The sequence below is a fragment of the Anomaloglossus baeobatrachus genome, chromosome 2 (assembly GCF_048569485.1).
Source record: "Anomaloglossus baeobatrachus isolate aAnoBae1 chromosome 2, aAnoBae1.hap1, whole genome shotgun sequence".
Classification (NCBI taxonomy): Eukaryota; Metazoa; Chordata; class Amphibia; order Anura; family Aromobatidae; genus Anomaloglossus; species Anomaloglossus baeobatrachus.
In genome coordinates, this window is record NC_134354.1 from 775,143,770 (window position 1) to 775,159,642 (window position 15,873).

General features: G+C 47.7%; 1 protein-coding gene across 8 annotated transcripts in view; it reads right to left on the minus strand.

Moving 5' to 3' along the window:
* The window catches only part of GRM5 (glutamate metabotropic receptor 5), a 535,313-nt gene that overhangs the window by 405,053 nt on the left and 114,387 nt on the right, over positions 1–15,873 (minus strand). The window lies entirely within an intron of this gene.

Genomic DNA, 15,873 nt, shown 5'->3' on the forward strand with positions numbered 1-15,873 from the left:
TAAGCATGACTCAACACTTTGATTGACCGCTTGCTCAGTAGGGCATTTCTGCAAGGCAAAGTGTCAATCAAAAGCTGAGGCTTGATTACAGCTGCTGCTCATCGACTGTTGCCTGCCCAAGGCACTCATCTATGACTGAAAGTCGGCGGACAGATGCAGTTAATTTTCTCCTGATAGCTGCATTTCCATTTAAATAACAATCGACAAATCTTTTAGCACATTTTTGCTCTGTAATCTGAGAGCAGCACAATGTAGGGACTGAGAAGTAGATTCCAGCAATGTGTGACTTACTAGGCTGTGTGATGTTGTTTCAATAAAAACAGTGTTTTATCAGCAAAATTATTACACGTCAACTTATCTGTGTAACCACTCCCGCATCACTGATTGACAGCTTTCTGTCAATATACAGTGTACACAAAAAGTTACCAATTAGTGGGGTAGGTGGGGTTATAGAAGGCTCAACATTCAGAAATCTGCTAGATCAGCAGCAGAGAAATTTGTGATTTTTATCACAACTGCTGCACCCAATGAACTAAGTGACACAATGTTGGAATCATGGTTTCTGTCCCTACATCATGCTGCATTCAGATGAGGGAGAAAAAACCTGGTGAGAGATCCCTTTAAATAAGACACAATCAATTACTTTCTCCTACTGCAAATCCTTTCTTTCCTCGGTGTCATAGACCTTGTTCCTTTCTGCATCTCCTCAAACCTTTCCAGCTTCACATTGTGTCTCCCACTCCCGCACTACCTCTTCATCCTGCCCACGCTCTGACTGTGGGTGCCCCTGTCCTGGGACCCTTAAGGGGGCTTTACACGCTGTGACATCGCTACAGCGATCTCATTGGGGTCATGGAATTTGTGACGCACATCCAGCCGCATTAGCGATGCCGTTGCGTGTGACACCTATGAGCGATTTTGCATCATTGCAAAAACGTGCAAAATAGCTCATTGGTGACATGGGGGTCCATTCTCAAATATTGTTGTTGCTGCAGTAACGATGTAGTTCGTTCCGTGTGACACCGCAGGAACGAGGAAGCTCACCTTACCTGCGCCCGCCGGCAATGAGGAAGGAAGGAGGTGGGCGGGATGTTCATCCCGCTCATCTCCGCCCCTCCGCTTCTATTGGGCGGCGGTTCAGTGACGCTACTGTGACGTCGCTGTGACGCTAAACGAGCCACCCCCTTAGAAAGGAGGCGGTTCGCCGGTCACAGCGACATCGCAGGGCAGGTAACCAGTGTAACGGGTCCGGGCGATGTTGTGCGCCACGGGCAGCGATTTGCCCGTGTCGCACAACCGATGGGGGCGGGTACCCATGCTAGCGATATTGGTCACGATATCGCAGCGTGTAAAGCGGCCTTCACTCTTCTCCATCTATATGTTTGGCTTGGGACAACTCATAAAGTCCCATATCTCCCAGGACTGCCTATACGCTGATGACACTCAGATCTACATTTCTGGCTCAGACATCACCTCTCTGCTGTCCAGAATCTCGAAGGGTCTATCGGCCATATCCGTCTTCATCTCCTCTTGCTTATTAAATAGCTCAATGTGGAGAAAACCAAACACATCATCTTTCCTCCATCTCACCTAACTCACCTCCCGATGTAAATATCCCAATAAATGACATCACGTTTTCCCTGTAATGGACGTCTGCTGTATCGGAGCAACTCTTTGTTTTGTCCTTCTAACCACGCATCCAAGCTTTTACCACCTCCAACTCAAAAATATTTCCAGAATCCGTCCTTAACTCAACCATGAATCTACTAAATTGTTACTGCCACCGTTATCATCTCCCGCCTTGACTTCTGCCACATCCTCCTTGGCCTCATTGTTAACACTCTCGCACCTCTCCAGTCCATCCTTAACCCTGCTGCCCGACTAATACACGTCTCTCCTCTACTTCTCCCCTCTACAAATCCCTTCATTGCCTGCCAATTCCCCAATGTATCCAGTTCAAACTACTAATGCTGACTTACAAAACCACCCATATTCTGTGTCCTCCGTATATGCCTGAAGTAATCTCCCAATACCATCCGACATGTAATGTCCAGTCCTCCCAAGATCTCCTTCTCTCCTCCTCACTTATTTGTTCCTCATCGAATTATCATGAAGACTTCTCCTGAGTATCCCCCGTCTTCTGGATTTCTGTGCTCTACCACATCTGAATATCTACCACATTCGGAGCCTTCAGACGGAACTTGAAATCCCATCTCTTCAAGAAAGCTACAGCCTGCAATGACCCCGCTGCTTCATCACCACCACTGGAGCAGCTGCTTCACCACCACCGGAGCTGGCACTTCACCACCAAACAAGCTCCTGCTTCACCACCACCAGAGCTGCCACCTCACCACCACCGGAGCTGCCGCCCCAACACTACCACTGAAAATACATCTCTTCAAGAAAGCTATAGCTGGCACTGACCACGCTGCCTCCTCACCACCACCGGAGCTGCTGCCTCACCACCACCGGAGTTGCCGCCTTTCCACCAGCGAGCTGCTGCCTCACATCACCTGAGCTGATGTCTCACCACAACCACTGACAAGCCATCTCTTTAAGAAAGCTATAGCTTTCTTACCGTTGCCTCCTTACCACCACCAGAGCTGCCACCTCACCATCACTGAAGCTGCTGCCTCACCATCACTGACGTTGCCACCTCACAACCACCTAAGCTGTTGCTTCACCACCACCACTGAAAATCCATCTTATCAAGAAAGCTATAGCTGGCAATAACTCCGATGCCTCCTCACCACCACTAGAGCTGCCGTCTCACCACCACTGGAGCTGCCATCTCACCACCACTGGAGCTGCCGTCTCACCACCACTGGAGCTGCCACCTCACTACCACCGGAACTGCTGCAACACCCCAACCTGCTGTCTCCTCCCCATTATCATGTAGACAGTAAACCCGCAAGGCTCGGCAATCTCACCCTTGTGTACCAGTCATTGCTAGACTTTTCACTGTAAATTATATTTGTATTTTGCACATAACCCCTTCTCATGTACAGCAACATGGAATCAATAGTGCTCTATACAGTATATAAATAATAATAATATATAAATGTATCTGAAAACTATCAGGTCACCAAGCTATTCCACCTGTGAGGTCTCGTACACTAGTAATGGTCTGGTAATAGTACATCATTCAGATATTAGCCAGTATAGAGGCCAACATCTCCCAGATCCCCTGCTGGTTCAGTGTCTGGACGGCGCTTGCTCTGCTGTTTTTCATGCTGAGACACTATACATTATACATTTGCTCTCTGATCCTCTGTCTCTGCTGAATCTGCTGTCACAACCCGAAGAGTTTATTCAGTCTGTTATTATTTACGGACTGTTTAGTGGTGTGTAGGAGTCACAAATGCAATAACCATTTGTAGGAGGAAATCGTGACCCGCAGTACGTTTCATTCTTCCTTCCTTTCTCATTTGGCACTTTGTAATATAAAATGAAAAGCCTGAAAGAGCAGCCAAAACATTGCTTCCCATTCATTGGTGTTTACATGATACGAAAAATAAAGGCTTTTCCTTGTGTCTGTAGCTTATATAAGAGATGGTACAGTAATCAGCTTCAAACATTCAGTGGCAAAATGTCTTAAAGCATTATCTGAAGTTTTAAAAAAAATAAATAAAATAGAATTGAAAAAACCCATAAGAAAATGTTACAAACTTTGAAAAAAACTCTACTCACCTCTCCAGTCCCCTGATTATCCAGTTAAGAAGCCTTGGTGGTCTACCAGCCTCAGTTTACAGTCAGCATGACACCATTAGGACTTGTGAGTATTGAAGAGGAAAAAAACTGTGTCACGGGGTATGAACGAATGGAACAGGGGCTCCTAGGCTGACCCTAAGACTGGTGCCCCTGCGCTGTCCCTTATCTTGAAGGTAGGCTTGATAGTAGCCAGGTTCGAGCCCCCACCATGACTCTGTCTCCTGTCCAAGCTGTGATACTACTCCACCCCCACACCAGGGAGTAGGCTGAAAGCCCAATAATGAAAACCCCACAAATAGACAGGGTAAATGAAAACTCGTTCACACTGCACTCAAACACAAAGGAGGGACAGTAAGTGAACAGTAAGTGATCTGGGGACTAAAGCAAAAGGGGTAGGAAATAAATACACAACTGGAGGACTCACACACCACAGAAGATCGCTACTTGTTGATTACCATAGAACTAGATATCCACAGGAACCGAGGAAGCAGAAGCTATATCCGGCACTCAGCCCCAGAAACCAGAACCTTATAAGGAGTGAAGGCAGCTGAGGATGGTAAGCAGCCACCTGAGCTCGCAGCTGATGATCACAAGCCAGCAGGAATTGACTCCTGTTGTACTGGAGAGCAGTGAAGCCAGAACCAGGCTATACCCAAGATAGGCAGTGCAACTAAGTGATCTCAGGCTATGGCCTAAGGGGCACTTTGCACACTATGACATCGCAAGCCGATGCTTGCGATGCCGAGCGCAATAGTGCCCGCCCCCGTCGCAGCTGCTATATCTTGTGATAGCTGCCGTAGTGAACATTATCGCTACGGCAGCTTCACACGCACTCACCTGCCCTGCGACGTCGCTCTGGCTGGCGCCCCACCTCCTTATTAAGGGGGCGGGTCATGTGGCATCACAGCGACGTCACACGGCAGGCGGCCAACAGAAGCGGAGGGGCGGAGATGAGCGGGACGTAAACATCTCGCCCACCTCCGTCCTTCCACATAGCCGGCGTGAGCCGCAGGATGCAGGTAGGAGATGTTCCTCGCTCCTGCGGCTTCATACACAGCGATGTGTGCTGCCGCAGGAACGAGGAACAACATCGTAACATCGGTCCTTCCCAATTCATGGAAATGACCGACGCTACACCGATGAAACGATTACGGCGCTTTTGCGCTCGTTAATCGTATCAAAAAACGATTTACACACTACAATATCGACTGCGACGCCGGATGTGCATCACTTTCAGTTTGACTCCACTGACATCGCAGCTGCAATGTCGTAGTGTGCAAAGTGCCCCTAAGACACACGGCATGAAAATCGGTGCGAGTGGAATGCAATAAAACATCGCATTCCACTCGGACCAATATTAGCCTATGTGCCAGCACCCATGAGTGATTATTTTTTCAGCCCTAAGCGGACCGAGAAAACAATTGCAGCATACTGCAACTGTAATGCGATTCTGGTTTCTCTCGCACCCACTCAAGTCTATGGGGCGAGAGAAAAATTGCACTGCACTCGCAGTACACCGGTGTACTGTGAGTGCAGGGCGAGAATAGCAATAGCTGGTAATGCAGGAGAGAGGGAGATCAATCCCTCCATCCCCTCTGCAGCATCGGCCCGCCCCTTCTCAGTGCCGGACCTCCCCTCCTCAGCGCCGCCCCGCCCCCTGCAGCTGTGGTCTGATCGCATGATCAGACCTCAGTTGCAGTGACACTCGCATGACACTCAACTCCCGCCGTGCTGCCAGCATGAGCCAAGTCTCATGCGAGGATTGCAGTAGTCCCCCGTGTGGCCCCAGCCTATTTGTCAGACTCTGCAGTGTGAATAGAGTCCGACGCCGCCATGATACCCAGCGAGTGCAACGCTGAACACCGCACGACACATTGATTTAAAAGGACAAGGATTGATTTTTAAAAGGTCGGATATCCCCTTTTCTTTATACCCTTCCAAACAGACAAAACTAGACAGGAATGCCCCTTTATTTAGGGGTTGGGAGTAGGGTGTCTAAACCTAGCCTATTTTTGAAGCAGATCATCATGAATTTGCCGATATTTTAAAAACTGGCAACTATAATACACTTGAAATGGGCAAGGACATTTAACAGAATGTGAATGGAACCATTGGCAAGTAACAATAACAATGAAGAAGTGATGTAGTTATAGAAGACATATCTCGCCCCTCTGCCACAAAACAAGCCATCAGCATTATTAATGCCACCTGGTTGGTGGGAACCTGTTTACAGATGTTGTCTTGGAGCCCGAGAACCTCAAGTTATCCTTTTAAAATATAAATACATCTTTCTGATTTAAGGCCACGTGTTTGAAAACTGTGTAGCCCTTTGGGAGCTCGTGTTTCCTCTGAGACAAGCTGCTGTTACTCAATAGTCAAAGGGAAGACAGTGTCGATCTATCCTTTCCATAAGGGCCAGATCTGCTTTATATCTATGCGGAAATAAGCGCAATCACCTTCAATCTGCAGCTCTGTACAAGCTATGCATCCATGCAAATTGTACAAAGGAGAGGCAGAAATACCAGTTATGTGGCACATTTAGGCAAAAAAACATTTTGTGAAAAACTGGATGATAGAAAGTTTTCCTTGTAGACTGGAGATGAGTGGTTATTTTGAAATTAACATTAGCTAACTTTGACAAATTTTCCCAAAAAATTTGATTTGTTGAAGATAAATTTGCATGCGTCTTAATATTGGAAAGCTTGTAATTGCTCAGAAAATACACATAAGGCCTCTGCCACACTCACGTGAATTTCACGCACGTGCCGAGAGACACGTATTTCCCCTGCGTGTTGCGTGCAGGTAAGTACGTGTCTCTGGTACGTGCGTGACACGTGTGTTCTACGTGTGCTATCCGCGATAGCACACGTAGAACCGGTAATTATTATACTCACCTGGTCCTTCCTGATGTCCGCGCTGCTGTCCGTGGTGCTGATCCTCGGTCTCCAGCCCTCCTGTCTCCCCGCTGCTGCTGCTGCCAGGCAGTGAAGTGAATATTCAATGAGAATAATGAGCGGCGGTCGGCAGCAAGAGGCAGCAGCGGCAGAGACAGGAGGGCTGGAGAAGGTGAGTTAATGTTTTTTATTTTTTTCCCTGACATGTGTGTTTACTCCGGCGCGTGTCACACGGGACCGCATCCACACTACACCCGTGTGGTACGGGTGCGGGCCGTGTAACACCCGTGCTGCCGGAGAAAACACTGACATGTCAGCGCTTTGAAAATCGCACACACGTACAAACGCACACGGACACACGTTCCGTGTGGTTTTACGTGTGTGTGCCTGCTACCATAGGGTAGCATTGCTGTACATGTCTCCGTGCCGCCGGTACGTGTAAAAAATGACAAACACGTGCCGGAGGCACGGATGTGTGGCGCAGGCCTAAGGGAGATGAGAAAGAGAGGACACTGCTGACCATAAGAGCTTATGTCGCGGGCGGGGAGGAGGGTGTCGGCACACCACGCTCACCCCTTCTGCTCGGGTCCGGCGGCTGCTGCTCAGTGGTGGCTCGAGCTGTGGGCCGGATCCCGGGGGTTCTCGAGCGGCACTCCTCGCCCGTGAGTGAAAAGGGAATTTTGGTTGGGGAGATTGTTTATTGTCCGTGACGCCACCCACGGTTGTGGTGATTGAGTGTACACCACCGCTGCTCTATATGGGGATCCCGGGGATGGTGATGCGGAGCAGCCAGTTGTTGTGTTGTCCCTCCGTGGGTAGGGGTTGGTGATCCCGGGGCCCAGTGGGGTGCAGGGGCGCAGGGGCAGCACTGTGCCTTGCGGCACTGAGGTACTCACTCAGCCAGTAAACACGACACAGTTCTCGGTAAACAAACGGCTGGTTGGACGGGTCCCTCGGTCGGTTCACGGTGCTGCGGTTCCCTGCAGTTAGCGGTGACGGTCTCTTCCCTGCACCTTTGAAATGTCTGTTTGGTAGCGATGGATTCCCACCGGTTACCCACTCCCCGACTACAATCTGAGCCGGAGGAGCTCCACACTTTGCCCGCAGGCGCCGGCCCTGGGAAACTGGTGCCTTGGCGGTGGCGGTGTTTCCCCGTTGTGGTTGGACCTTTGCCGTCAATCAGGACTTGCTTGTTGGGGGTTCTACGTCCCCTTCACTAACGGATTTGGCAATTTACAGCGACTCCAAGCCTTGCCGGGATCCGAAAAGCCCCTGCCTTGGTGCTGACTGCCCTTTGCATACTGCTCCAGACCCCCGAGTACACACAGCCTCCGTGGTCCTTCCAGCAACCTCCAGACAGTCCCACTGCAGACCTTCACCACCGTCTGCTGACCTTGCTGACTCCGTCTGGGCACACAGCCACAGACCAACTTCAGGCTTTCTGTCACTTTCACTGTTGTTTCACTTCACTCTAGCTCCCTCCTGAGCTACACTCCTTCCACTTCTTCCTCCTAAACTCAACTCTCCTCTCACAAGCCCTGCCTGGGCTAAACTGCCTGGTACTTCCTGCCTCCAGAGCTGTGAACTCCTTGGTGGACGGACACCAACCGCCTGGCTCCACCCCCTGGTGTGAATCATCAGCCTCTGGAGGAAGGCAATAAGGATTTGTAGGTTAGCTGGTGTACCTGCAGGGAATGTGGGGTGCGTGTGGTGTTGTGACCTGTGTCCCCTGGCTTGTCCAGGGCGACACACTTACACTCTACAGGTGAGAGAGAGGACCCCACTGACCATAAGAGCTTACACTCTACAGGAGAGAGAGAGGACCCCACTGACCATAAGAGCTTACACTCTACAGGAGAGAGAGAGGACCCCACTGACCATAAGAGCTTACACTCTACAGGAGAGAGAGAGGACCCCACTAACCATAAGAGCTAACACTCTACAGGAGAGAGAGAGAGGATCCCACTGACCATAAGAGCTTACACTCTACAGGAGAGAGGACCCCACTAACCATAAGAGCTAACACTCTACAGGAGAGAGAGAGGACCCCACTGACCATAAGAGCTAACACTCTACAGGAACGAGAGAGGATCCCGCTGACCATAAGAGCTTACACTCTACAGGAGAGAGAGAGAGCATCCCGCTGACCATAATAGCTTACACTCTACAGGAGAGAGAGAGGACCCCACTGACCATAAGAGCTTATAGTCTACAGGAGAGGGAGGACCCCACTGACCATAAGTGCTTACACTACACAGGAGAGAGACAGGTAGTACCCCACTGACCATAAGAGCTTACATTCTACAGGTGAGAGAGAGAGAAAAAGAGAGAGAATGGGTACTGCTGCTGATCATAAGAGCTTACACCCTACAGGAGAGAGAGGACCCCACTGACCATAAGAGCTTACACTCTACAGGTGAGAGAGGACCCCACTGACCATAAGAGCTTACACTCTACAGGTGAGAGAGAAAAAATAAAAGAGAGAGAATTGGTACTGCTGCTGATCATAACAGTTTACACTCCACAGGAGAGAGAGAGGACCACACTGATCATAAGAGCTTATACTCTACAGGAGAGAGAGAGGACCCCACTGACCATAAGTGCTTACACTCTACAGGAGAAAGAGAGGACCCCACTGATCATAAGACCTTGCACTCTACAGGAGAGAGAGAGGACCCCACTGACCATAAGACCTTACACTCTACAGGAGAGAGGACCCCACTGACCATAAGACCTTACACTCTACAGGAGAGAGAGAGAGAGGACCCCACTGACCATAAGAGCTTACACTGTACAGTACAGAGAGAGGAAGAGGACCCAGATGACCATAAAAGCTTACATTCTACAGGAGAGCGAGAGAGGACCCCACTGACCATAAGAGCTTACACTCTACAGTACAGAGAGAGGGAGAAGACCACACTGGCCATAAGAGCTTACACTCTACCGGAGAGGGAGAGAGAGTGGGTTCAACTGCTGATCATCAGAGCTTACCTTCTACAGTACAGCGAGAGAGAGAGGACCCCACTGACCATAAGATCTTACACTCGACAGTACAGAGAGAGGGAGAGGATCCAAATGACCATAAGATCTTAGACTCGACAGTACAGAGAGAGGGAGAGGACCCCACTGACCATAAGATCTTACACTCGACAGTACAAAGAGAGGGAGAGGACCCCACTGACCATAAGATCATACACTGAACAGTACAGAGAGAGGGAAAGGACTCCACTGACCATAAGAGCTTACACTCTACCGGAGAGGGAGAGAGAGTGGGTCCAACTGCTGATCATAAGAGCTTACCTTCTACAGTACAGCGAGAGGGAGAGGACCCCACTGACCATAAGATCTTACACTCGACAGTACAGAGAGAGGGAGAGGACCCAGATGACCATAAGATCTTACACTCGACAGTACAGAGAGAGGGAGAGGACCCCACTGACCATAAGATCTTACACTCGACAGTACAGAGAGAGGGAGAGGACCCCACTGACCATAAGATCATACACTGAACAGTACAGAGAGAGGGAGAGGACTCCACTGACCATAAGAGCTTACACTCTACCGGAGAGGGAGAGAGAGTGGGTCCAACTGCTGATCATAAGAGCTTACCTTCTACAGTACAGCGAGAGGGAGAGGACCCCACTGACCATAAGATCTTACACTCGACAGTACAGAGAGAGGGAGAGGACCCCACTGACCATAAGATCATACACTGAACAGTACAGAGAGAGGGAGAGGACTCCACTGACCATAAGAGCTTACACTCTACCGGAGAGGGAGAGAGAGTGGGTCCAACTGCTGATCATAAGAGCTTACCTTCTACAGTACAGCGAGAGGGAGAGGACACCACTGACCATAAGATCTTACACTCGACAGTACAGAGAGAGGGAGAGGACCCAGATGACCATAAGATCTTACACTCGACAGTACAGAGAGAGGGAGAGGACCCCACTGACCATAAGATCATACACTGAACAGTACAGAGAGAGGGAGAGGACTCCACTGACCATAAGAGCTTATACTCTACAGGAGAGGAAGGACCCCACTGACCATAAAAGTTTACACTCTACAGGAGAGAGAGGACCCCATTGACTATAAAAGTCTACACTCTACAGGAGAGAGAGAGAGAGAGAGAGGAACGCCGCTGACCATAATGGCCACACATCCGGGCAAGTTATTTTTTTTCCTCTTTGCAAACCAAATTCTCAGAGTTTCAATTTGCGTGTGACCACGAATATCAGGAAATTCGACTAAAACTCAATCTTCTGCGGATCCATCTATGCATCTCTGTTGTAGATTTGTGCTTACGACTCACAAAAGGTGCAGGGCAAGGTTGGATCCCATTTGATCTCTGCCATAAGAGTCTTTAAGAGCCAAAATTTCTAGCTTCTGTAACACCACCATGCATAATCTGAACAGGGCTCATCACCTACCATGTACCATAGATAATACTGGTCACACCGGTGTGTCCCCTCCTTGCTTTACCCCATGGCTCCAGCTATCATGATGTAGAGGGCACGGGGCAGGCAGTGGTAGTCATGTAAACACCAAAAGTTAAAGAATAATACCCATATCACATCAATATAAATGGTACCACCTGTGATATTATATAATAATAAGATTATACTCAATGTGAGGGTATATTGGACCAATAGGACCATTCGGATATAAATATAAGTCACCGAAAAGAAAACCGAACAAAGGTCATAAAAATATATAATTTTTATTGATATTCATTAAAAAACAATTAAACATTCCATATATTATTTTTTTTAAAAACACATACCATATTTGAAAGAAGGGCGTCACAAAAAATATACATGAAATGACATGCAATGGTGTGGGTGATTTGCAAAGGGTAATAGATGTAAATAATTGTAATTGTAAATATGAAGGAAACAAGCACTGGAGAACTGCAGCCAGAGGTCAAGCCACAGCAAGTCCAGCACCTATTGCCCCCATTATAATCCAAGCAAGCCACCCAGACTAAGACAAGAGATGCAGTCCATAAAGGAAGCAGCACTATATAAGGAAAAAAATCATTCAAAGTGTCAGAATCGACATCAAGATACACATGGTAGTAGAATATTTACCCAGCTGATAGTAAGTTACTGCTTCCTGAGTAGACAGTGACGCCCACACCCCGACGCGCGCACGTTTCGTTGCAACGAAACGTGCGTGCGTTGGGGTGTGGGCGTCACTGTCTACTCAGGAAGCAGTAACTTTTTTAATTGTTTTTTAATGAATATCAATAAAAATTATATATTTTTATGACCTTTGTTCGGTTTTCTTTTCGGTGACTTATAGTGGTAGTCGTGTGTACAGCCGCTTGGTAACCCCTTGCCGCTCCACTCAAAGGATGACTCTACCACAGTCCATGCTTGAATCCAATCTCTCTCTGAGACAATAAAATGCACACCAAATCTTTTAATGACGGTACTTTATTCTTCTTTACAGAATCGGTCTTCACTTGCACTACATGGGCACCACTTCTGGTCCCGATGGGCTCCCTCCTGACTCCACTTTCACAAATAATTTAACGGCCTACCGTTTTCCTGGCACCTGGGTTCCATTAGATACTGCTACGCCCCTCATGCTCCCGTCTGACGTCACGCTGCACAAACTGATTCAAAAAGTCCTTAAGCCTATCCACCCCACCCACAGGGATTAGTTTGTGCTTTGGAAAGACAACGTATGACAACACTCCTCCGTTCGTGTTTACACCAGGACCTACCCTTCTCAAACAAGGGCCCACTGACCTTCGGTCTTGCAGGGGATTTCCTAGGGTTTTCGTATCCAGGACAATCGGTTGGCTCCCCGACCGACCGATCGGACTAAACCCCGCTTCTGGGGATGCAGTTCCACAGTCTTCTAAAAAGCAGGACCCCACATGTCCGTGATCAAAGGAGTGACCCTTAGGATCGTCAATTAAAGACTATAAACCTGGGCTTGTTCTCTGTATCTCCTCCTGGGGACTCTCTCCTCCCCTCCTTCTATATCCTGTCCTATATATACATAATCCTATCCTCCTCTTTTCACTTAACCCATTGTTTACCTAACCAGGTGCCAGGGCAGCCGTCACAAACCCACACTGCCACCTGGGCCATTTACAATACACATACAATTTATTACAGCAGATAAACCTATATTGTGTGCGGCTACTTTGGCAGGGGGGTGGCGCAGCCCTAACCCGCCCTACAATGAGATGAGTGTCACAAGACGACCAACTTTGAAATAAAAATATGATTTAGAGATCCTCTATTGGAAGTTATTGGAGATGAGTGTAGGTGTCATTATTTTCCTGTGTGAATTGAGAAGGGTTTGACCGAGTCATGGACAACCCCTTTAAGAATTCCAATTTCTTGCAATACAAATTTAACGCCCTTGACCCTTACTAACCCGATTTCCCACAAAAACCCATCAGATGTATTAAAAACTAAACGCACGATGCAAATGTGAGCGAGATAACGAGGAATCCATCCAAATTGGTTGGGAAACGCTGCAGGAAGCACAATACGTCTGAGTCATGTTATTTCCGTGAAGAGTGAATAGTAAAGTATACAGCGTATGAGTAAACATGGTCTAGCGATAAATTAATTTTCAGGAAAAAATATTCAAAGTAATAAGAAATTCTGTCTATAAAAAAATATTATTTTCAGGGTTTTTTTTGTTTTCTTTCCCTTAGAAAATCCACAGTGTAAGCATAGCAACAGCCCCGGGTTGCTATGCCAAAAACGTTCCTTGCATTATAATAATGAAAGATAATCCCGCTCCGCTGTAATCTATTATTTAGATTGATTTAGTGGATTTTTAGTTTGGAAATGAAGCACTGAGTAGGTTTTTTCTTCGTGGCTTCGAGGCTTTTTTTTTTGCGTTGTTTTGTTTTCATTTTTACAATAATGTAGTTCAGATGAATGCAGTAATCTATAGTGTATAAACGTGGAAACATGCTGCATAGACGATTCTGCCGACTGTACAGAGGAAGACAAATGCACACGGCTTCAGCTGCTATATTTGTGCTGGAAAGTGCTAAGGAGGACCTGTCACCAGGTAAAAATGGACGTTTTTTCCATCTTATTCTATTCCCTCTGTTCCACTGAGAATTATTTTTTTCATCTGCTATACAGCTCTAGAAATATTATATTTTTTATAATGCTGATTGTTATGAACTTTACAAAGGGGAAGGAGCTGCTCATGGGCCATGAATGCAGAGCAGCCTACAGACACGCCTCAGAGGATCCTGGAGACACGCCCCACAGTATCATAAAGACATGCCTCAGAGGATTGTAAATACATGCCTCAGAAGATCTAAGGACATGCCTCAGATGATCCTAAAGACACACCCCAGAGGACCCTAAAAACACGCCCCACAGTATCATAAAGACATGCCTCAGAGGATCGTAAATACATGCCTCAGAAGATCTAAGGACATGCCACAAAGGATTCTAAAGACACACCCCAGAGGACCCTAAAGACCCGCCCCAGAGGATGGTAACGACATGCCTCAGAGGATCCTAAAGACACACCCCAGAGGACCCTAAAACACGCCCCGCAGTATCATAAAGACATGGCCCAGAGGATTGTAAATATATGCCTTAGAAGATCTAAAGACATGCCCCAGAGCATCCTAAAGACATGTTCCCAGAGGATGCTAAAGATATGCCTCAGAGGATCCTAAAGACACACCCCAGAGGACCCTAAAAACACGCCTGAAAGTATGATAAAGACATGCCCCAGAGAATCGTAAATATATGCCTCAGAAGATCTAAAGACATGATCCCAGAGGACCCTAAAAACACGCCCCACAGTATCATAAAGACATGCCTCTGAGGATCGTGAATACATGCTTCATAAGAGCTAAGGACATGCCCCAGAGCATTCTAAAAACAAGCCCCAGAGGATCTTAAAGACCCGCCCCCAGAGGATGCTAAAGACATGCCCCAGAGGAACCTAAAGACACACCCCAGAGGACCCTAAAAACACGCCCCGCAGTATCATAAAGACATGCCTCAGAGGATCGTAAATACATGCCTCAGAAGATTTAAGGATATGCCCCAGAGGATTCTAAAAACAAGCCCCAGAGGATCCTAAAGACCCGCCCCCAGAGGATGGTAAAGACATACTTCAGAGGATCCTAAAGACACACCCCAGAGGACCCTAAAACACGCCCCGCAGTATCATAAAGACATGCCCCAGAGAATCTTAAATATATGCCTCAGAAGATCTAAAGACATGTTCCCAGAGGACCCTAAAAACACGCCCCACAGTATCATAAAGACATGCCTCAGAGGATCGTAAATACATGCTTCATAAGAGCTAAGGACATGCCCCAGAGGATTCTAAAAACAAGCCCCAGAGGATCTTAAAGACCCGCCCCCAGAGGATGCTAAAGACATGCCCCAGAGGACCCTAAAGACACACCCCAGAGGACCCTAAAAACACGCCCCGCAGTATCATAAAGACATGCCTCAGAGGATCGTAAATACATGCCTCAGAAGATTTAAGGATATGCCCCAGAGGATTCTAAAAACAAGCCCCAGAGGATCCTAAAGACCCGCCCCGAGAGGATGGTAAAGACATACCTCAGAGGATCCTAAAGACACACCCCAGAGGACCCTAAAACACGCCCCAAAGTATCATAAAGACATGCCCCAGAGGATCGTAAATATATGCCTCAGAAGATCTAAAGACATGCCCCAGAGGATCCTAAAGACATGTTCCCAGAGGATGCTAAAGATATGCCTCAGAGGATCCTAAAGACACGCCCCCAAGATGATGCTAAAGACATGCCTCAGAGGATTCTAGAGACATATCCCAGAGAATCCTGAAGACATGCCCCATATGATCCTAAAGACACACCACACAGTATCATAAAGTCACGCCCCAGAGGATCGTAAATACATGCCTCAGAAAATCTAAAGATAGGCCCCAGAGGATCCTCAAGATACACCCCTAGAGGATCCAAAAGACATGCCTCAGAGGATTCTAAAGAAATGCCTCAGAACAGTCTAAAGAGACACCTAAGAGGATCCTAAAAACACACCCCAGAGGATCCTAAAGGCATGCCCCAGAGTATCCTAAAGACACACCTCACAGTTTCCTAAAAAAACGCCCCAGAGGATTGTAAAGCCACGCCTCAGAAGATCCTAAAGACATGACCCCAGAGGATCTTAAATACATGCCTCAAAAAATCCTAAAAACATCCCTCAGAGGATCCTAAAGACACACCTCAGAGGATCTTAAAGACACACCCCAGAGGATCCTAAAG